Source organism: Cyprinus carpio, chromosome B22 (genome assembly GCF_018340385.1).
Source record: "Cyprinus carpio isolate SPL01 chromosome B22, ASM1834038v1, whole genome shotgun sequence".
NCBI lineage: Eukaryota > Metazoa > Chordata > Actinopteri > Cypriniformes > Cyprinidae > Cyprinus > Cyprinus carpio.
Genome location: NC_056618.1, coordinates 4690107 through 4715268, shown reverse-complemented (window position 1 = coordinate 4715268; position 25162 = coordinate 4690107). Strand labels below are relative to the sequence as shown.

Genomic DNA, 25162 nt, shown 5'->3' with positions numbered 1-25162 from the left:
AAATACAAAAAACGCCCAAACCAATTTAAGAGCAACAATTTAATTGAGGTTCAACAAATAAAAAACAGATGCAATACGGATAAACAAATGATAAAGCTTGGCTTATTGAATATCAGGTCCCTTTCTACGAAAGCACTTTTTGTAAATATGATCACTGATCATAATCTAGATGCACTCTGTTTATTATTTTAAATGAGTCTACACCCTAAGATTGCTGTTATAAACATGAGTCACGTCCAGAAGGTAAAGGGGGAGATGTTGCTTCAATTTATAACAATGTTTTCAGGATTTCTCAGAGGGCAGGCTTCAAGTATAACTCATTCTAAGTATTGGTGCTTAATATAACATTATCCAGAGAAACAAACGTATAAATGATAAATCCCCTGTGATGTTTGTGCTGGCTACTGTATACAGGCCACCAGGGCACCATACAGACTTTATTAAAGAGTTTGCTGATTTAACATCCGAGTTAGTGCTGACTGTAGATACAGTTTTAATTGTTGGTTATTTTAATATCCATGTTGACAATGAAAAAGATGCATTGGGATCAACATTCATAGATGTGATCAACTCTATTGGGGTTAGACAACACGTCTCAGGACCTACTCATTGTCGAAATCATACTCTAGATTAAATACTGTCACATGGAATTGATGTTGATGGTGTTGAAATTATGCAGGCAAGCGATGATATCTCAGATCATTATTTAGTTTTGTGCAAACTTCATATAGCTAAAACTGTAAATTCTACTTTTTGTTACAAGTATGGTATAACCATCACTTCTACCACAAAAGACTGGTTTGTAAGTAATCTTCCTGATGTATCCGAATAACTTAGCATATCCAAAACCTCAGAACAACTTGATGATGTAACAGAAACTATGACTCTCTCTTTTCTAGCATTTTAAATACAGTTGCTCCTTTACGCTTAAGGAAGGTTAAGGAAAACAGTCTGACACTGTGGTGGTGTAATGAGCACACTCGCACCCTAAAGAGAGCAGCCCGGAAAATGGAGCGCAGCTGGAGGAAAACAAAACTAGAGGTATTTCTTATTGCTTGGAGGGAAAGTAACCTATCTTAGAGAAAAGCATTAAAAACTGCTAAATCTGATTACTTTTCTTCTCTTTTAGAAGAAAACAAACATAACCCCAGGTATTTATTCAATACAGTGGCTAAATTAACGAAAAATAAAGCATCAGCAAGTGTTGACATTTCTCAACATCACAGCAGTAATGACTTTATGAACTACTTTACTTCTAAAGTTGATACTATTAGAGATAAAATTGTAACCATGCAGCCATCAGCTACAGTATCACATCAGACAGTGCACTATAGATCCCCTGAGGAACTGTTCCACTCATTCTCTATTATAGGAGAGGAAGAATTGTATAAACATGTTAAATCATCTAAACCAACAACATGTATGTTAGACCTAATTCCATCTAAGCTCTTAAAAGAGGTGCTTCCAGAAGTCATAGATCCTCTTCTGACTATTATTACTTCCTCATTGTTATTACGGTATGTCCCCAAAACCTTCAAACTGGCTGTTATTAAGCCTCTCATCAAAAAACCACAACTTGACCCCAAAGAACTAGTTATAGACCAATCTCGAATCTCCCTTTAAATTCAAAGATACTAGAAAAGGTAGTGTCCTCATAATTATATTCCTTCTTAGAGAAAAATGGCATTTGTGAGGATTTCCAGTCAGTTTTAGACCGTATCATAGTACTGAGACTGCTCTCCTTAGAGTTACAAATGACCTGCTCTTATCATCTGATCGTGGTTGTATCTCTCTATTAGTGCTATTGGATCTTAGTGCTGCGTTCGACACTATTGACCACACTATTCTTTTGCATAGACTAGAACACTTTGTTGGCATTAATGGAAGTGCATTAGCATGGTTTAAATCATACTTATATAACCGCCATCAATTCGTAGCAGTGAATGAAGAGGTATCATATCGTTCGCAAGTGCAGTATGGAGTACCGCAAGGCTCAGTACTAGGGCCGTTACTCTTCACGCTTTACATGTTACCCTTGGGAAATATCATCAGGAAACACGGTGTTAGCTTTCACTGTTATGCTGATGATACTCAGCTCTATATTTCTTCGCGGCCTGGCGAAACATACCAATTTGAAAAACTAACGGAATGAATAGTTGATATAAAAAACTGGGTGACGAGTAATTGCTTACTGCTAAATTCTGAAAAAACAGAGGTGTTAATTATAGGGCCTAAAAGCTCTGCATGTAATAACCTAGAACGCTGTCTAAGACTTGAAGGCTGCTCTGTCAATTCTTCGTCATCAGTTAGGAACCTAGGTGTGCTATTTGATAGCAACCTTTCCTTAGAAAGCCACATTTCTAGCATTTGTAAAACTGCATTTTTCCATCTCACAAATAGATCTAAATTATGGCCTATGCTCTCAATGTCAAATGCAGAAATGTTAATCCATGCGTTTATGACCTCAAGGTTAGACTATTGTAATGCTCTATTGGGTGGTTGTTCTGCACGCTTAGTAAACAAACTCCAGTTAGTCCAAAATGCAGCAGCTAGAGTTCTTACTAGAACAAGGAAGTATGATCATATTAGCCCGGTCCTATCAACACTGCACTGGCTCCCTATCAAACATCGTATAGATTTTAAAATCTTGCTTATTACTTATAAAGCCCTGAATGGTTTAGCACCTCAGTATTTGAACGAGCTCTTGTTACATTATAGTCCTCCATGTCCGCTCCGTTCTCAAAACTCTGGCAATTTGATAATACCTAGAATATCAAAGTCAACTGTGGGCGGCAGATCTTTTTCCTATTTAGCGCCTAAACTCTGGAATAACCTACCTAACATTGTTCGGGAGCCAGATACACTCTTGCAGTTTAAATCTACATTAAAGACCCATCTCTTTAACCTGGCTTACACATAACATACTAATACACTTCTAATCCAAATCTGTTAAAGATTTTTAGGCTGCATTAATTAGGTAAACCGGAACCGGGAACACTTCCCATAACACCTGATGTACTTGCTACATCGTTAGAAGAATGGCATCTACACTCATATTAGTCTGTTTCTCTCTTATTCCAAGGTCACCGTAGGAACCAGATCCAGTATGTATCCAATTGCTACATCGTTAGAAGAATGTCATGCACCAGCCCAGATCAGCACCTAGAAAGGACCTCTACAGCCCTGAAAGACAGCGGAGACCAGGACTAGAGCCCCAGAGACAGATCCCCTGTAAAGACCTTGTCTCAGACGACCACCGGGACAAGACCCAGGAAACAGATGATTCTGCACAATCTGACTTTGCTGCAGTCTGGAATTTAACTGCTGGTTTCGTCCCAGAGGAGAACTGGCCCCCTAACTGAGCCTGGTTTCTCCCAAGGTTTTTTTTCTCCATTCTGTCACTGATGGAGTTTTGGTTCCTTGCCGCTGTTGCCTCTGGCTTGCTTAGTTGGGGACACTTCATTTACAGCGATAGCGTTGACTTGATTGCAAATTATTGCACAGATATGATTTTAAACTGAACTGAGCTGCATGATGACATCACTGAATTCAATGATGAACTGCCTTTAACTGTCATTTTGCATTATTGACACACTGTTTTCCTAATTAATGTTGTTCAGTTGCTTTGACGCAATCTGTTCTGTTAAAAGCGCTATATAAATAAAGATGAGTTAACATGGTGGTAACATTTCATTTTCGTAGGAATTGTCTGAAAAAATGGAAAAATCCTATACTTTGTGCTAATCATTTTATGTCAGACTGCCTCACAAATGAGGGTCAGTTCAGCGCTGGAGATGTGCAAAGATTGCTTCTGAAAGAGGGATCGATACCAACACTTCGTGTGCAAACGTCCAGACTCCAGACAAAGTAAACATCACGCATCATAATTTCTTTCCAAAACAGATTCCTGGCTCTCTGTAAGGTTAATATTGCTAAAGCTACCATTGTTTCTGCCTTTTTTTACTAGTGCTGCCTTCACCTGCTGCCAGAATGATCGTGAATAGGAATGTGGTCGTTAAAAACTGCGTTTGTTAGCAATGTGATGTCAGTAACACGGTCACCACCAATTAAACCGTAACATTGGTATGTGCCCGCTAGCATGTGCTCTTGAAGCTCCGCATTCTTCTGAGATGGGAGGCGGGGCACCAGCTCATTTTCATTTAAAAGGGACAAACACAATAATCAGCAGCTCATTTTTCATTCCATAAATGTGGCAATTTCAACAAGCTATAAAAAAATTACATGTGGGGTATTTTGAGATAAAACTTAACATACACACAATTAAAAATATTGTTTCAATGCATATGGCACCTTTAATAAGAGTTTATTTGTAATCCAACACAAGTGTGTAACATCTGCTGGAATGACAAATAAACTCTTTCAGTGTTAAAATGTACTCTGTGAGTAATGTACATATGTCACACCTTCGAAAATGTTATTTTAGCTCCAAAATGGAGGGAGTAATATATACCTTTCAGGAGTGTTAAATTTGACTCGTATTGGGTTTTGGCTTTTTTTGCTGTGCAGCTTTGAATGTGCTTCTGTGTTTATACGATCAAAGTAAGCATTAAAGGGCTTCAGTTCATCACCCAAAAATGAAAATTATGTCATTAATGACTCACCCTATGTCGTTCCATCCCCGTGAGAGTCCGTTCATCTTCGGAACACAGTACAGCAGATATTTTAGATTTAAAGTCCGAGAGCTTTCTGTTCCTCCATTGAGAATCTATTCTATGTACGGTATACTGTCCACGTCCATTAAAGGTAATAAAAACATCTTCAAAGTAGTCCATGTGACTCATTTCTAATCCGTTAGAATTTTTTGAAGCATCGAAAATACATTTTGGTCCAAAAATATCAAAAACTACGACTTTATTCAGCATTGACTTCTCTCCCGGGTCTGTTATGAGCGCGTTCCAACACTGCAGTTTAGTGATATCCGGTTCGCGAACGAATCACTCGATGTTATATTAAAAATCTTCTTGAACCAGTTCACCAAATCGAACTGAATCGTTTGAAACGGTTCGCGTCAACAATAAGCATTAATCCACAAATGACTTAAGCTGTTAACTTTTTTAACATGGCTGACACTCCCTCTGAGTTCAAATAAAACAATATCCCGAAATAATTCATTTACTCAAACAGTACACTGACTGAACTGCTGTGAAGAGAGAAGTGAAGATGAACACGAGCCGAGCCAGATAACGAACGAAAGATTGACTCGTTCTCGAGTCAAGAACCGTTTCTGTCGGACGCGTCCGATTCGAGAACCGAGGAGCCTGATGATACTGCGCATGGGTGATTCAGACTGACACACAGCGCGTCTGAACCGAACTGGTTCTTTTGATCCTTGATTCTGAACTGATTCTGTGCTAATGTTATGAGCGCAGGTAAACCGAAGGCTTGAATCAACATGCAACCGGTTCTTGACTCAAGAACGAGTCAATGTTTCGTTCGTTCTCTGGCTCGGTCAGCAGTTTAGTCAGTGTACTGTTTGAGTAAATGAATTACTCAGGGTGATGTTGGTTTATTTGAACTCAGAGGGAGTGTCAGCCATGTTAAAAAAGTTAACAGCTTAAGTCATTTGTGGATTAATGCTTATTGTAGACGCGAACCGTTTCAAATGATTCAGTTCGATTTGGTGAACTGGTTCAAGAAGATGCGTTTACATCGAGTGATTCGTTCGCGAACCGGATATCAATAACTGTGGTGCTGCAACGCGCTCATGTAACAGACACGGAATACAAGACAACGCTGAATAAAGTTGTAGTTTTTTGCTATTTTTGGACCAAAATGTATTTTCGATGCTTCAGAAAATTCTAACGGACCCTCTGATGTCACATGGACTACTTTGAAGATGTTTTTATTACCTTTCTGGACGTGGACAGATGCCCCGTACATACATTCTCAATGGAGGGACTGAAAGCTCTCGGACTAAAAAGAAAATATCAAAAAACTGTGTTCCGAAGATGAACGGAGGTCTTACGGGTTTGGAACGACATGAGGGTGGAGTCATTTAGCACATAATTTCAGCATTTTTTGGGTGACTATCCCTTTAAAGGGCTTCAGTTCATCTGTGAGGGAGGTGTTACTGGTTGGTGGTCAAGCTTTTTTTAATTAGTCTTCAATCCTCAGTTTTTGTAGTCAGTCAAACATGATCACATTCTGAGCAGTCACAGCAGAAGTTAGAGACTAAAGTTAACTGACGTCTACTCAAAAGTTGTATAAATCTATTCTAAGAAGGTTAGAAGCTGTATTAAAGACAAACAATGGTAAACACATTAAAAAATGCTGGCTATTTCTAATGTGTTCACATTATTTTCTCCAACCCCTGTGCACTTAAAGGGATAGTTCACCCAAAAATTACCCCATGATTTACTCACCCTCAAGCCATCCTAGATTTATGTGACTTTCTTCTTTCAGACAAATAATGAAAATTACCCCATGATTTACTCATCCTGGCTCTTCCAAGCTTTATAACGTGGGGTCAGACTCAAATGAGAATTAAAATAGACGACTGTAACATTACTAGTCATGTAACATGTGAAATGATGTAAGATACTCACATCAGTGTGTTGAGTTTACAGTGTTTATCCTGCAGTAGAGGCAGCGATCTGATTCACTCCTGTGTCTCCTAGTTTACGTCCACTCAGATTCAGCTCTCTCAGGAGTAACGGGTTTTTACCCACAATTCCAGTCACATACTGACAGCCTTCATCTGCAGCAGGACCCAAAAACCTGCAGAAGAGAAGATGAAGCTGGAATCAATTCAGTGTGCATATATCACAAAACATTTAAAGATTATCAAACATTGTTTGTAACAAAAAGCTCTGGTTCAAGTTTAAACAGTTGAACATTTAAATATACAAATACTTTTAACAAAGACAAAAGTTAAAAGAAAATTCTTTAAACGAAACTCAGGGACAAAAGCTCACTAGATCATGATTCTCTTTAATATAAAGTTATTTGTGGCTTTTAAGCAGGAGATGAGGAAAGTTAGCAAAGAGATAAGGGGCAACAGCTCACTAGATCATATTCTCAAAAATCTCAAGATCTTTTGATGCCGGCTCTTCCTATTATTATGTAGCAGAATTCACCAAACACTGGATTGCTGATCCACTAACAGAGAACATGATCTGAGTTCAGACTATCTCTGGATTAGGGGTGAGCGCTATACTGGTATGAAAGTGACGATAGTGACTAACGTTACCGGTATTATGTTGTTCCACGATAATGGAATTTGTGATACCTATTCATGAAATTTTGCATTTATATAGTTTTGTTCAATTTGGTACACAAATTTTTACATAAATGACAATAAAGAGTCAAAGCTGAATGTTTTTGTCCTCTGTGTGCAACACCATTCTACACAGGCATTAGTAATCAAACATATAGAGCATCATAACAGACCAAACTAATAGAGCACATCTGCTCCAGTGGTTCCCAAACTGAGGGATAGTGTACAGTCAGCAGAATATTTTGCAAAATAAACCTCTGCAGGGTGATAAAGACTACACTGTATAATTTCACCGCTTATCATGCGGCCATTTGCCTGATAAGTAAATAATTGAACATAAAATATTAATCTAACATTTTAATGACCTCAACATTAACGCTCAGTTATCAGTTGTAGCAGTTGTGTTTGTATCAATAACAGACCACTAGATGGAGCAACTGATGAATCAGAGTTGTTCTGCAGGGAGTCATGTAGAAATATAAATGAACGATGTATGCTTCTGCTCTAAGTGTCTACACCAGACACGAGCAGCTCATAATTTGACAAAACAAATAGAACTCAGTGATGTTTTCTGCTGTGGATGCGGAGTGACAAATCCATGACATAAACCGATGCCCCATTCTATTTCTGACGAACCCCAGCGCTCTGACACAAAGAAGAATTTCAAAAAATATTAAGCAGCACAAATGTTTACAACATTGACAATAATCAGAAATGGTTCCTGAGCAGCAAATCAGCATATTAGTATGATATCTGAAGATCATGTGACACTGAAGACTGGAGAAATTATGCTGAAAAATCAGCTTTGATTACAGGAATACAGTAGCCTATATATTATGACATTCAAATAGATCATTTAAACTGACAATATTTCACAATATTATAGTGTTTACTGTATTTTTAATAAATAAATGTAGCCTTGGTGAGCATAAGTTGTATATATTGAGTGGTTCTTATAGATCATTTAAACTGACAAGGGAGGTGGGGGGCTTTTGAAAATTTTTTTTTTTTCTACAAAAAGGGGGGCCCAACAGAAAAAGTTTGGGAACCACTGGCCAACTCAAACACACAATATTTAATTTAATTCATACAGGCCTACCTCATGTTGCACATTTGCACCTTTTGAGAAAAACAATGGCACAATAAAAAAAGACTTTTCAGGTCTATGTCCAATCCCTCACTTTTTGTAGTTATGTAAGATTAAATTATTTTGCCTGTAATTTTTTTTTCTCATATCACAATATAATATCGATATCTCCTGGACAGTGTAAAATATTGTGATATGAATTTTAGCTTATATCGCCCACCCCTACTCTGGATAGTTTTATTTAACTGATGTCTGTGTTGATGCAACAGTATTTCTGCTCATTATGAGAGAAAGTGCAGGTTCAGACGTGTGTGTGTGTGTGTGTGTGTGTGTGTGTGTGTTATCACTGATCCTCTCCTGACACACATCACATGTTTGTGGTCTGTGATAGATCTGCTGTAGTAGATCTACAGTTTTGTGAATCTGAGCTTGATGGAAATTAATGTACAGTGTATTCAGTAACATTTTAACAATCAGGATAATAAATCACACTGAATATGTTTTTTTCACGAGAAATGTCCACAATAACACAATCATAAATGTTAACTATGGAGAATCCAATCTACTGAATAGCAGCACATCTAGTGACCCAAAATGTCTGATTAAGCTGTAACTTTTAACACAACTAAACTGTGCTGACATTTATCATCAAGACAACAGCAGCTGCAGGATCTCATCTTTCCTGTTTGATCATTTTGAACAACAAATTGTGTACCTTACTGAATTACTGAAATAATATAATGTAATATTATATAATATATAAATAATTCACATGTGTATCATTTATTTTTCATTATTTCATCACATCTCACCTCAGAGTCTTGAGTTGACAGTTTGGATCCTGTAGTAAATCTCTGAGCTGCTTCACTCCTGATGGTCCAGGATCATTTCCTGTGAGATCCAGCTCTATCAGGTGTGAAGGGTTTGATCTCAGAGCTGAAGACAGAGCTTTATAACCTTCTTCACTGATATTGCAGTCTGAAAGTCTACAAAAAAAGATGTTATTCTACATTATTACACGGTTCTGTGGAATACTTGATTCTGATTGGTCAGTCACGACATCCCGGGGTAAGTTATCCCTGGATAACAACCTGTAAAAGCTAATAACACAGGCTGATCCGGGTAACAGCAGTCAGCGCTGTACTCTTGCTTGAACTATTTATTTTCTTGGTGGAAGCTTTGCATTTGTTTAGCTAATAAAATATTAAAACTGGAGTCAAAATGGTGTACAATTGTTTAATTATGTCATCCTGGTATCGCGGACTCGCTCTCGTTTCATACAAATGCAGCTGCTGCCATTTTTGCTACAATTGTTTTGTACGCTGTAATGGATTATAAGAGAACTAACAAACTGGTAAGGTTTTAAAACATTTTCATCTTAATTCTTTTATTGCCTTAATTATTTTGTGGTGAAATGTTGTGTAATACGTGGTTTGCCTGCACCGTTTCCCTTAAATGTCCGTTTAGTTTGAATTTGCAGCTTGCTCACAACTGCTGTCTTCACGGAAGCTTTGCATTCAAATATTTCAACTGAAATCAGTATTTTACGTCTAATATTTTCCACTTCGCGTCGGGGTCCTGAAAACCCCCTGTCTGGGATGTACATTATCCCTTACTTATAACACAGTTAGTCACACAGGTTCATGTTCTAGAATGAAGAAAATAAAACGATGCAATATGGGAATTTTGGCCTGAATGGACTCTTTTCACAGTAAAGCTGGGTAAAGTTACAGGTGCTTCTCAATAAATTAGAATGTTGTGGAAAAGTTCATTTATTTCAGTAATTCAACTCAAATTGCGAAACTCGTGTATTAAATAAATTCAGTGCACACAGACTGAAGTAGTTTAAGTATTTGGTTCTTTTAATTGATATAGATGATTTTGGCTCACATAAAATAATAACAATAATAATAATAATAATAATAATCAAAAACACCAATTCATTCCATCTCAACAAATTAGAATATGGTGACATGCCAGTCAGCTAATCAACTCAAAACACCTGCAAAGGTTTCCTGAGCCTTCAAAATGGTCTCTCATTTGGTCTCTCTACCCTAAAATGGTCTCTCTACCCTAGTGAAACATTGTTTCCCTAGTGAAACATTTGTTTCACTAGGGTACACAATCATGGGGAAGACTGCTGATCTGACAGTTGTCCAGAAGACAATCATTGACACCCTTCACAAGGAGGGTAAGCCACAAACATATTCATTGCCAAAGAAGCTGGCTGTTGACAGAGTGCTGTATCCAAGCATGTTAACAGAAAGTTGAGTGGAAGGAAAAAGTGTGGAAGAAAAAGATGCATGACCAACCGAGAGAACTGCAGCCTTATGAGGATTGTCAAGCAAAATCGATTCAAGAATTTGAGTGAACTTCACAAGGAATGGACTGAGGCTGGGTTCAAGGCATCAAGAGCCACCACACACAGACGTGTCGAGGAATTTGGCTACAGTTGTCGTATTCTTCTTGTTAAGCCACTGTTGAAACACAGACAACATCAGAGGCGTCTTACCTGGGCTAACGGAGAAGAAGAACTGGACTGGTGCCCAGTGGTCCAAGGTCGTCTTTTCAGATGAGAGCAAGTTTTGTATTTCATTTGGAATCCAAGGTCCTAGAGTCTGGAGGAAGGGTGGAGAAGCTCATAGCCCAAGTTGCTTGAAGTCCAGTGTTAAATTTCCACAGTCTGTGATGATTTGGGGTGCAATGTCATCTGCTGGTGTTGGTCCACTGTTTTTTTTGAAAACCAAAGTCACTGCACCCATTTACCAAGAAATTTTGGAGCACTTCATGCTTCCTTCTGCTTTCTTTTTGAAGATGCTGATTTCATTTTCCAGCAGGATTTGCCACCTGCTTTGAATGTGATGATTTCATTTAGTTGGTTAAATGACCATAGTTTTGGTGTGCTTGACTGGCCAGCAAACTAACCAGACCTGAACCCCAGAGAGAATCTTTGGGGTATTGTCAAGAGGAAAATGAGAAACAAGAGACCAAAAAATGCAGATGAGCTGAAGGCCATTGTCAAAGAAACCTGGGCTTCCATACCACCTCAGCAGTGCCACAAACTGATCACCTCCATGCCACGCCGGATTGAGGCAGTAATGAAAGCAAAAGGAGCCCCTACCAAGTATTGACCATGTACAGTACCAAGTGCCCCAACAAGTATTGAGTACATGTACAGTAAATGAACATACTTTACAGAAGGCCAACAACTCACTAAAAATGTTTTTTTTTTTTTATTGGTTTTTTTAGTATTCAAATTTGTTGGTGTTTTTTGTTTTGTGTGAGGTTGTATTATTACTATTGTTTTAACCAAAGACTTAAACAACTAAATTCAGTGCACACAGACTGAAGTACAGTCTGTGTGCACTGAATTTATTCTAATTTATTGAGAAGCACCTGTATATACTGGTGAACGTAAACTACAACAAATGCAATTTTTCCATTTTCATTTTCCACAATTATAACTTACAGTTGCAATCAAAATTAGTCAACCCCTCAGAGACTGCAGTACTTTACAAATACAAGCTTTTCTGAAGATCCAGGATAAAATAAATATTGTATCTACAACAGTTCACTGGCATACTAAAAGTCATAATGTCAACATATAATGTAATATTTTTGAGTTATCTAAGTTTCTTTCCTGCAGGACAGTGATCACAGTAATACAAATAGACCTAAGTTAAAAACAGGCTTAAGGGTGATTATTTATATATAAACTATCACTGAGGCAATAATAATTGGTTTAAATAAAGTATCAAAACCAAGTAATTACATGGCTTTATAGAACAACCCTGATAAAATAGGCCTACATAACATAATATGCCTACACAAAATATAAACATAACCAATTTAATTATATTACCGATTTAATTATATTATGTATTATAACAAATACCTGCAGAGGGTGCCAAAGGCATGGCCATGTTTCACTTTGCTGCGTGATTCAAGGACATTTAAATCCATGTAATTTTAATATTTGGCCACATGCAAACTCAGAGCAAGGGTTAGAACTTTTATTTTGAAATCGTGATGTACAACAAATCGCAAATTTAGAAATATGTTGATGTATTCTACTGTTTTGGCATAGGTTAATAAATGATTTACGTTACAAATCTAGTGAGATAGCATGCACTGTTTTCCCAGATGAACGCTAAGTAACAAACACACAGCATATGCAGAGGAAGAGTTTGAGTCCCGAGCGGCTGAGATCTAGATGCGCTCCACGCTTGTAAATGATAACAGTGCAACACAAAACGCGTCAGACTTTATATGCATTCCCAAATGAAACCCAAATGAACAGTACATGCAATAAAATATCAAACAATATAATGCAAGAACTATCAAAAGTTTACCACAAACAACTTTATACTAATATCGTGAGACCGCTTTTTGCCTCTGAGTAATCGTGAGATCCCGTGCGCTGCTAAAAGCCAGGTGAAACGGCTCTGTATTTACATCACATGCGCTGCATTGTTAATTTTGGTTAACTAAAAATAACACCAATTTCATATATACTGCCCTTTATACATTCAAGTATTTTTCAAGTTACTTCTCAAAAATATGGCTGTTTTCAAGGGTTTTCCAGGACTTACATTTCAAAAAGTCAAATCCAAGCACCTTGTACCAACCCTGTTATAAACACTTTGTTGTACAAATCTGGTGAAATCTGTTCAAATCATCTGCCAAAAAAAAATGTTGGAAATTACATGACCGCAAAACTAGGTGAACCTTTCAAATTCACATTATAAACTCAAATTCACTACTCACCAGCCATTTATTTATTTATTTTTATTTAACATCCATTCAGAACTTCTACTCTTCTAACTTAAAATGCAGCCTTTTGTGATTTGATAACTGAACTAACCCATATCACAATTTCGAGTTTATTTTGATTAATTCTGCAGTCCTGATGAGAAGTGTAAAATATTTTCATATTTATGAAACTGTGGTGGGTCACTAGAGTCTGGGTAATTAATGGGAAACACTTTTAAAATACTTACTTCAGCTTTTCCAGTCTACACTGTACATTTTCAGTAAACACAGAGTCAAGATGATCTTCATTCCTGGGTTTCCTAGTTTATTCTCACTCAGATCCAGCTCTTTCAGATTTGAAGGGTTTGAATTTAGAGCTGCAGCCAGAACATGACAAGCTCCTTCTGTGATACAGTTGTTCTTCAGACTGCATAAAGAGGGAAAACACTTCAGTTATTGTATATATTAAGGGCATTTGACTTCTTAGGCTTACTTAAGTATTTTTGTCTTGTTTTTCAGTTAAAATATCTAAAAACTAAATCAAGATGCATTTACTATATAAGCAAAAAATTAGTCTTGCCAGTGGGGTAAGAAAAAGAATCTTGTTTTAAGAGGGTTTTTTAAGTTGTTTTAAGCAAAATTAACTTCATTTAGACCTTTTCCCCCAGGAAACAAGACTAAATATCTTATGTGTTTTTGCTAATCTTGTAAATGCATCTTTGATTTAAGAGGTTTTCGGTTTTTTTGTATATGAATATTGATTTATGATGTTTTAGGCTTTTTTTGAATTGATTTTTGTAGTATTGCTATTATAGGACTTTTCTGCAGTGTTTTTGTAGCTCAGTTGTGCTTATATTTTTCACACATCCCTACGTTTAAGTACAAGTTGGTAGATCCCACACTTTGCGTGAAACTGTTCTTACACACTCATTACACACACATCCGTGCGTATGCACTGTTGATAAATGAGGGCCCTGGAATGTAGAGTTTATGCTGGAATTAAAGCCTGCAAATTTCACTGAGCTGAAGCAGTTCTGTTCTCAATTCTGTGGCAAATGATCTAGGTCCATGTTAACAGATGGATCTGAATTCTAACCAAACATTAATGATTGTCATAAAACTTACCTCAGTTTCTCTAATTTGCAATTAATATTCTTCAGGCCATTGCAGAGCAGCTTAACTCCTGAATTCTGCAGATTATTATTGTTCATGTTCAGCTCTTTCAGATTGGTTTCTGATCCAAGAACTGTAGCCAGAGCTGGACAGCTTTTGTATGTTAAGCCACAATCATTTAACCTACAAGTAAAATGAATCAAATCACAGAGTTAGATACATGTAATAAATTTGTTAATTACAAAAAATAAGTGTATACCAATTATTTTTAGATGAACAGTAAATACAGTACACTGCATATATATTAGAATTGTATTGATTCAAATTTTCTACATAAAACAAACTAGCATGCTTGAATAAAACTTAATACATGTAAATGAATAATAGATTTATATAATTAATGGTGAAGAGTTATACATTTAAAATTGTGCTCTATTATCTTGATGAGTGTCTTGAGGTGGAGAATCTGGAGGTTAATCATTTATTTATTGAGGTTATGCAAGAGTACATCTCCTTTATAGCAGAGGTTTAAGAAGTTAAACTGCATATTGGAGTAGAAATAACTATGGAACAATGTGTTTTATAATAACATGATGTGCTTCTTCTGTAGCTAACTAACTTTGCTGAAAAGAGAATTTTTTACATAAAACCCATGTAAATCTAATAAAACAGCATTGCACTTTAATTCCAAAGGACTGCAGTTTTTAAAGAAGAAAAAGTTAAATCAAAATGTGTTTTGATTTAAACCCTAAAAGAGATATATACTTATAATTGGGGTGGGGGAAAAATATCGTTATAATTAGGGTGGGTGGGGGGTGATCGATACAGTATAGTATCGCGATGTTTTCCGCAGCAATACTGAATCGATACATGGACTGCAAGTATCGATCTAATAAACTTAATTTCTTGACAATCCAGTAGATGGCGGTGTTGAGTTTTTTTCTGGTGAGGTCAGCTAGGTCACCTTCAGCATGCTGTAAGTTAGTAAAATAAAGATGACGGCATTGCGGAAAGTTATCAGAAGGAGATGTGTTGCATCTCAATACAGTAAAACTGCACATTTTAGAGTGGCCTTTTATTGTGGCCAGCCTAAGGCACACCTGTGAGGTGGATGGATTATATCGGCAAAGGAGAAGTGCTCACTAACACAGATCAAGACCGATTTGGGAACAATATTTTAAAAATGGGGGCAAAAACAAAAGTGTTGCGTTTATTATTTTGTTCAGTGTAGGTATGCACCGACATCCGCAAATTATCAAAGAGAAAAATGGCCAAAAATGCAAGCAAAAAAGATAGGCTACATATAATAATAATAATAATAATATATGGCAGTGTTCAGAGCACATGTTTCACTCTCCTCGTCACTGCGCAGTTTGACGCTCCTCTCAATAATCCACTCTATAAATGTGCGTTCTGCTAGACTTAATGTTCATACTCACCGGAAAAGCAAAGTCCACTCAAATAACGCGCCAACAGAAAATTTATATGCTGTATACTTGCTCCTGTTTGCAGTAGCGCTACTGTGCTGTAACATGGTGTACAGCTGTACTGGGCAACGCTGGTAAAATGATGCTACCTTCAGTGACGCTGTGATCTGATAATAACTTTGTAGGACTATAATTATTTGGATAATTAGTCCAAAAAAAATTTTTAATAAATAAATCCAACAACTTAAAACTGATTCTGTTACATTGAAGTGAATAAACAAATTTATTGATATTTCATATTAAGGTAACAATTTACAGTAAGGTTCCATTAATGTTAATGTATTAACTAACACAGTGAACAATTAACAAAACATTACAGTATTTATTAATCTTTCTTAATGTTAATGAGAATACAGTTGATCATTGTTTGTTCATGTTAATTAAAAGTGCATTAACTGTTAACTAGCACAACTGTTGATTTTAATAATGAATTAGTTAATGTTAAAAATTAATTTGAACTAAGATTAATAAATTCTTAGATTGTAAACTAAAGTAGTTAACTTTGTGAACCTTATTATAAAGTGTTACCAATATTAACATAAATTCTGTCCAGTTTTATTGTGTTACTTTTTTAGTAAAATTGTGGTTATTTTATTAGCTTGCGTTTTTTTTTTATTCAGTATCATTAAAATTGAGTTAAATTTAAAAAGTCTTATAAAATTTAATTATTTTATTTATAATAAAATAATAAATAATCAGTATAAAGCAATTTCAGTTTTCAGCCAAGTGCTTCCAGAATTTTTGGTTTCCGATTTGGCCCAGAATTTTCATTTTGGTGCATCCCTAGATGTAAGACTACATGTTTAATTTAATTTAATTTAAATTTAACAGTAATTTAATTTCAAATCCCCCAATTGCTGAAAGGTCTGAACAACAGCTCTGTAATATCACAATATATTTAAAATCGCAATTATATTGTATTGTGATACAAGTATCATGATAATATCGTATCGTGAGGCCTCTGGTGATTCCCACCCCTACTTATAACTGGTATATGGTTAATTATCCCTATAAATCAGGGGTCTCCAAGCCTGCTATGTATCAGTGTAGATTAATGTAATTTTAAGATGAGAACAAAACATGACAAAATTAAATAACTTACAGTGCTCTTTTGGAGGTTTTGATGACTGCTGATAATCTGATGAGACACTCGTCTGATTTCTTGAATTTCTGAAGCTCAAACTCCTCCAGCTCCTCCTCTGATGTCAACAACACAAAGACCAAAGCAGACCACTGGGCAGGTGAAAGATCAGCAGATGAGAGACTTCCTTTGCTAAGGTGGGTCTGAATGTCTTTCACCAGAGTTTGGTCGTTCAGTTCATTCAGACAGTAGAACAGATTGATGGATCTCTCTGGAGACAGATTAGATTCTAATTTCTGCTTGATGTACTGAAGTATTTCCTTTCTGCTCTGATCATTTCTGTTTTTCTGTGTTAACAGACCCTGTAAGAGTCTCTGATTGGACTGGAGTGACAAACCAAGGAGGAATCGAAGAAAAAGATCCAGGTGTCCATTATCACTCTCTAGTGCCTTGTCCACTGCGGTCTTGAGCAAATCAATCATGTTTTTATTTTTATTTTTCTGTTTTGTAGACTCATCAACAAATATACTTTTCTTCTTTATGTCTAGAAACAGATGTGCATAAAGGGCTGCAATAAACTCTTGAATGCTCAAGTGAACGAAGCAGTACATGGTACCAAGAGTGATCCCTGTTTCCTCCTTAAAGATCTGGGTACACATGCCTGAGTACACTGATGCCTTATAGACGTCAATACCACAGGCTTCCAGATCTGTGTCATAGAAGATCACATTGTTTCTTTCCAGCTGATCAAATGCCAGTTTCCCCAGTGAAAAGATGGCATCTTTATCCCAGGAAACATCTGGTGTATGTTCTCCATCATACTTTCGTCTGCTCTGCTGGATCTAAAATCTGAGGAAGTGTGTGTACATTTGTGTCAGAGTCTTAGGAGTGTCTTCGGTATTTGACTCCTGCAGTGTTTTGGAGGCATCATCAGCCTGATTGTTTTTCACAACATTATTTCTTTTCTCCTTTAAAATGTTCTGGAGAACAGTGGTTGAAATCCAGCAGAAGACTGGGATGTGGCACATGATAAAGAGACTCTTTGATTGTTTAACATGATCGATGATTTCTTTGGCCTGATTCTCATCCGTGAATCTTTTTCTGAAGTACTCCTCCTTTTGTGCATCATTGAATCCTCGTATCTCTGTCAGCCGGTCGATACAGTCAGGAGGAATCTTACTGGCAGCTGCTGGTCTGTTGGTGATCCAGATGAGAGCAGAAGGAAGCAGATTTCCCTTGATGAGGTTCGTCAGGAGAACATCCAGAGAGGCTGGTGATGATACATCAGACCACACGTCATTACCATCGAAGTTTAGAGGAAGACGAAATTCATCCAATCCATCAAGAATAAACAAGCCATTGTATTGATTTCTTCTTGTAAGCTTCAGTCCTTTTGTCTCTGGGAAAAACTGAGTTATAAGATCCATCAAACTTAGTTTTTCTTGCTCCTTTAAGTTCATCTCTCTGAATGGAAGAGGAAATATGAAGCTGATTTCTTGATTTTCTTTTCCTTCGGCCCAATCCAGAACAAACTTCTGAACAGAGACTGATTTTCCGATGCCAGCAACTCCTTTTGTCAGTACAGTTCTGATCTGCTTGTCTTGTTCAGGTGCTTCAAACAAATTTTTGCACTCAACCTGCATCTCCTGTGATTCATGACGTCTGGAAGCAGCTTCAATCTGTCTCACCTCATGTTCAGTATTGACCTGTTCACTACAACCCTTAGTGATATAGAGATCTGTGTAGATGTTCTTCAGAAGTGTAGAGTCACCTTGATTTGCAATTCCTTCAAACACACATTGATACTTCTTCTTTAGGCTACATTTTAGCTGATGAATGATGAACAGTTCATCTAAACAGAAACAAAAATACAGATATTGTTTAATCTTATTTTCTCTCTTATATTTATAAGTGACAATCTGACAGATGATTACGAGTCTCTTACCTTCTAGAGTATCAGCAGCTTCATCTTGCTTCATCTCTCTCAGGAAGCAGAGCGTGACGATCAAGAGCTGCTTCTTTCATACTGCATCTGTTCTCATTAAAGTCTTTCACAAAAGTACTGCAAGTTCTCTTTTTGTAATATTTTCTTAAACTTTTCCAATTCTTTCTTTAGAAATTTGATTATTTTGCTCTCAAGATCCTACAAAAAAAGACAAGTGTGACAGAACTTTTATTTCTAATTTTTATTTTTAAGAACCTATAAAATAAGAATGAAAGCCTATTTTTATTAATATTTACAGCAAATTAATGTTTGTCTCAAACTGATTTTTGATGAATATTTTTAACTACTGAATAAATAATTTTGACCAAATATAGATGACGATTTTTTTATTTCATTCATTCTCTTATTCAATAACATATTTGTTTATTATAATTATTAAATATTCTTGAAAATGTGTTTTATTACCTGGAAGATCTTCAGGAGACTGTCTGTAAACTTCTTGTGGTTCCTGTGAGACTGTAAATCTGGATCTAATGTTTCATACTGAAGCCTGATAGTAAATAAAATAAATCAACATACTGTTTTTTTAGGGAAAAAATATATATATGACCAAAGTATATTTTAAACATTTTAGCAAAGAGAAAAACAATAAATAAGTGATAAATTTATGGACTACAAGAAGTTTTATGATAATTATTCACCGACACACTTTCTGACACAGTCTATGTGTAAACAAAAATAAGAAACACATCAAATACTGTTTGGTTTGTGATGCTGTTTCTTCACTGAATTTCGGTGGTTTTTTATTTTAATTGTTAATCTTCACAGACACAGAGCTGGACACATGTGATCCTGATCTTACACTAATGACACAAAGAACAAAACACTTTACTACAGGAGCTCCTTCAGTCTCATTTAAAGAGCTTCACTGTTGAGGATGGTAATGAAGCACAGTATAGACATGCATTTGTCCATCTATGACTATGGATAGATGGAAAGACATATTCATGTTTGGCTGCATGATCTATTTTCCATGGTTAATTTATACCTCCCTTGTGGCTGCTTGTGTGATTTGTGTTACTAGAAAGAAGCTCCAGACTAAGTTCAATAAAGAGGAAATCAGTGATTTATTGTTTTATTTTATTAATTCATATCACAAGCATCTTAGCAGCGAAAAAAGCCAACACAACATTATAATGTTAAAGATAATAAATACCTTTTGATAGATGTTTTTTTCTCACTGAGGTTTGGCGGGTCAAAATCATTTGACCGGTCACTCTTCACAGACACATGTGATCCTGATCTTACACTAATGACACAAAGAGAGAAGAGAAACTTTTCTACAGGAGCTTCATCTGTGTTTTATATTGACACACATTCTCTCTAGTTCTTGTTTACAGACTAACATTTGTTTAATTTCTGTAAAGTACTTAAAATGTGAGAATAAATATATTTTTACAAATATTTGACTGATCTAATTAAAAAGATTTGCAACTCTCTTACATTTCAGATACAATCTCATAGTTTTATTTTTTTTTTTTTTCTGTGTAAACTTTATGCCCTAAGGTGTCAACATAAAATACAGTTATTTAGGTGTGGTTTATTGTAGGGCTGTGTATTGCCAAGAATCTGGCGATACGATACATATCACAATACACGGGTTCCGATGCGATACGATGCGATACTGTCCAGCAAGGCGATATATTGGGATATTTCTTATTTTAGGAATACTGTAGGATATATTTTTAGGAAAGCTGTCATTAAGAACAATTCAATTCAAGTTTATTTGTATAGCGCTTTTTACAATACAAATTGTTGCAAAGCAACTTTACAGAAAATTACGTTTGTACAATATTTAGTAGTCGCTTATCAGTGGTGACTGTTAGTTTATGTACATATGGCAGAAATGTACGGAAAAATCAATTAAAGACGTAAACAAACAGACGATGAACACTATTAACAGCAATTATGCAATCAAACTTATAGCAAAATTTGGTAGTTCTGTATGTTGTAAGAACACACCACCATATGCAAACCTTAGCAATAAGTAAATATTTATTTATTAATAAATTATTTAACCAGAACACAGTGGGATCTGCATTTGCAATAATCAGTCACTGTAACATTCACCGTTATTGAACAACTTTTTGTGCAGTATGAGTTAAGGGTGGGGGTGTTGGGAATTAAAGTGCTTGCAGGATCCTTTAGTTAAATGTATATGTATAAAATGTATTTTATAAAAACACACACACATACATATATATATTTTAGAACCTGCTTTAAAGGTTCACAGTTCCAGTTTACAATTGTGACATACAACGTCATTACATTTTGATCTGAAATATATTTTAGAACCTGCTTTAAAGGTTCACAGTTCCAGTTTACAATTATAAACAAAACAAAACAATCGTAAAACAATCAAATAAATACTGATGTACCTTTCCATTTGTATTTCACAGGTTTTTCAGTTTGTACTTATGTTCTGCCGAAACCGCAAAGAGATCGAGCACCACCCCAACTGCACAAAATGGTCTCAAAATGATAGAAAGCTGCAGCTTGTATTTCACAGGTTTTCCTCGACCCGCCCCCACGCGAGCATAGACATATGCACGCAAGCCCCTCAAAAATAAATAAATCTACATTCCCAACTCAAAATGGCCAGATGAGGCCACAGTAAATCTTGGGGTGGCACATCAAAAAAAAAAAAAAAATAAAAGGGTTTGTATTGTTGACAAAAAAAAATGATATCTCTGTGATTTCTGGGATTTTATCGATAATGAAAATTAGACAATATTTTGCTGTGTGTGTCATTGTGCTGATATCTTATTTCTAAGTTTGCTGACAGCTGAGGCTTTTTTTTTTTTTAACCTTTACGCCATTTTTTCTATAAAAGTGTGCACCATCTTTTAAGTCAGACACTTGCATTTGGGCTGTTAACAAGCAAATGCAATTAGTATCAACAAAATTGATCTTTGCAATGCAGTGAAAACCAGAAACTGCATCTGAAGTGCCATTTAGATGTTTTTACACACTGTTTAATGGAGCTCTGAGGGACATGGAATACTTTAACCTGGAGTTTACAAATTAACAAATAATGTTTTTTGATATTTTAAACATAAAACATTGTGAAACTGATGTTTGGAAATTGTTTAAAAAATGAAATGGTACATTAAATGTGAAATTAAAACAGCCAGTAGGTGGCAGCGAGTCACTGTTAATAAGTGATTGAACCGAATCATTTTAAACGGTTGATTCATTCAGGAAAGAAAACACTATCATGTTGCTCAGAGACGCAAAACAGTGGCTGTGTTTGGAACGATTTTTGTTTTTAGAAATAGAGCGCAAAGAGTGAATATGTTGTCTAGAACGTAAAAACTCTTGATATTAACTTCTTGTTTATTGAACGTTTGTATGAAATCAATGTCACATTTGCAATTATGCAGACTTCTGGAGAAAAACGTCACTCTTCGTGTGATAGTGACTATATTAAATGACATAAATTATATAGATCTAAAATTAATAGATTTAAAATAGATTTAAATTAATAGTAGCCACTGCAAATCATCCTAGGGATGGCCACAGGGGTGGCCCAAGTTTATACAGGGGTGGCCGTGGCCCTCTTCACAACGGGACGCGGCGGGACTGAGGCGGCGCCCTTGCCACGGTCCTGCTGTTGGCCTACTGGCCCAAGCCCAAATGACGGCACACTTCAGCTCTGTACACCGAACCAGGAACAGGGACAATTCTTTCATCCTCCATTACTAGCAGCAAATAGTGATATTAATGCTAACATTAGTGGCGTGCCCTCATGCTAGTATTTCCTGTTACTCTCACTGTCGTTCAGAGATGAAGACTGCCATATAGCGGTCGGGTAAACTCAAAAACGAAACAACTGCCATAAATCTTGTATGTTTTTTTTTTTTATATCGATATTCCGTTTTTCGAGAATTGATACAGTATCGCCACTTTAAAGGTTCACAGTTCCAGTTTACAATTGTGACATACAACGTCATTACATTTTGATCTGAAAATATTTGTTTTTAGCTGATGTTGTACACAGGAAGCTGGGAGAAAATGCACTAGGCTGATTTGGCTGTTACTGCTGGAATGGTGGGTCCATTAAAACTCATTCAGTCATTAAGTTCTTTCCCAGTTTATTTTGGTGACATGCAGGGATAGACATTTTTCAGATGGCAGTGATGGTAATTGCTGGTTTCTAAAAAACCCCTAAGCAAGACCATTAATGAATACAAACACAATTGGAATTTTAAATCATACATCTGAAATCAGCTGTAGCAATCAAATGAGTATAACATCAAAGAACTGCTAAACATAACTAGAATTCAATATCAAACACATAATCCTTTAAACTAAACAAACAATCAAAAGAAAACTTACATGGTCAACAACACAACAATTCCACACAAGTCATGTCTAAACGACAGCCTTTTGGTTCAAACAAGAGGACACTGAAACATAATTAGTAAGGACCAACAGGTGATCTTTATCAAGACTCAGTCAGCCAATCAGATCACAGCAGGATTTTCTACAGTTAATTTATACCTCCTTGTGGCTGCTTGTGTGATTGTGTTACTGGAAACAAGCTCCAGACTGAGTTCAATAAAGAGGAAATCAGTGATTTATTGTTTTATTTCATTACTTTCTATCACAAGCATCTTAGTGGAGAAATAAGTCAACACAACATTATAATGTCAAAGATAATAAATACCTTTTGATAGATGTTTTTTTCTCACTGAAGTTCGGTATGTCACCATCCTTTGACCGGTCACTCTTCACAGAAACATGTGATCCTGATCTTACACTAATGACACAAAGAGAGAAGAGAAACTTTTCTACAGGAGCTTCATCTGTGTTTTATATTGACACACATTCTCTCTAGTCCTTCACAGAAACATTTGCAGAGTTTTAAAGATAGCAGTTGTTAGAAAAAGTACACTCCCTTCCAGATGTTTCCTCTTATTGTTTCAATGTGAGTGATCTCATCTGCTGCCTTACTCCTGCCCTCCCTTTCTTTCCCCTTGGTTTTCTCCCTCCTCCCATCTGCGTTCTCTCTCTCTCTCTTCTCTATTCCTATATCTCTTTACCTCAATGTATACACGCATACACAGATGATACATAGAGGTCAATCTGTGAAGAATGGTGGGGGACTTCTGTAGGTCCAGGTTACTGGGTTTAGGTTGTCCTTTACTGAAAGTTGAAGAGTCCCACTGCCAGTATTATTCCTTATATGTCCAGTAGTTCCTGATCATATGTATGCCTTATATAACTTGTTGTTTTGGCTCATACTCAACACATATGTAATCTATATCCTATTGGTTGAAAGGGCTGTACCACCCTTATTGTATCCTTATATATACCCAGTGTAAGAAAATAAAGATTCGAAGTGAATGTATACTCAGATTTTGTGTCTGTTGTGCCTTTTCTTCCCACAGCTGTGAACACTTCTGGAGGACTGAGAAAACTTTGGTGGTGACGAGATACAACGGGATCATTTTATTACTTTGTAATTTAACAGCAGTCATTCTTGTTTACAGACTCACATTTGTTTAACAATTTATTTAAAGTACTTCAAATGTGAGAATAAATATATTTTACAAATATTTGACTGATCTAATTAAAGAGATTTGCAACTCTGTTACATTTCAGATACAATCTCATAAAGTTATAATTTTTCTTCTTCACTGTAACAACTTTATGCCCTAAGGTGTCAACATAAAATACAGTTATTTAGGTGTGGTTTATTGTATTTTATGTACAGTGTATTTAGGTGTGTGTCGCTGATGTTGTACACAGGAAGCTGGGAGAAAATGCACTGCAGCTTCATAAAGCGTGCTGTACACAAGCTAACCTTTGGGTCGTACGGCTCAGGAAAAAGAGTTATTAATAAATCTTAAACACTGATTCTAAACAAAGCGGGTTTGCTTTCACATCTAAACACACAGTGCCTCCACAACATGACGACAACACTACAACTCACTGAAGCCGCGTCTTCTCTTTGTGTAAACCTTTGAACAGCATTACGCTAATATTTCACATTGTGATGCACACATTTGTGAAATTAATATCTGGACTTCAGTCAAGGCCTTTTAATCATTTCTGGATCAGTGTTCTCTGTTAGATATAATAAATCACTTTACAGGAGACTGTGACCTTTATAACTTTGAAGATCTTACACAAACAGATACATTACACACTAAAGAAAGATTAAAACAATCAAAGCATCATATGACCCTTTAAATTAAGTGTGGAGTTATTTTTAATGTCTGAAAAATAATTTAGGACCTAAAAACCAAAAACACTGATGTGAAATAATTTACTTAAGTACAGACCCAGTGCTGAAGAGTGACTGTAAAATTACAAATTTGATTTTCAGTTCTCAGATATTTATCATGTATTGGTTACTTTTTTAAATATAAATATTATTTTTAATTAGGAAGCT

At 36.1% G+C, this 25162-nt stretch overlaps 1 protein-coding gene, 1 long non-coding RNA gene and 2 pseudogenes across 4 annotated transcripts in view; 1 reads left to right on the top strand and 3 right to left on the bottom strand.

Moving 5' to 3' along the window:
• The window catches only part of LOC109084161 (NACHT, LRR and PYD domains-containing protein 12-like), a 941455-nt gene that overhangs the window by 603623 nt on the left and 312670 nt on the right, over window positions 1–25162 (top strand).
• Window positions 1–25162, bottom strand: part of LOC109078434 — a 376314-nt gene that overhangs the window by 313988 nt on the left and 37164 nt on the right. The gene's annotated exons all lie outside the window — the stretch shown is intronic.
• LOC122141520 overlaps window positions 1–25162 on the bottom strand; it is a 79595-nt pseudogene that overhangs the window by 30839 nt on the left and 23594 nt on the right.
• LOC122141519 lies at window positions 16775–18797 on the bottom strand (annotated as a pseudogene).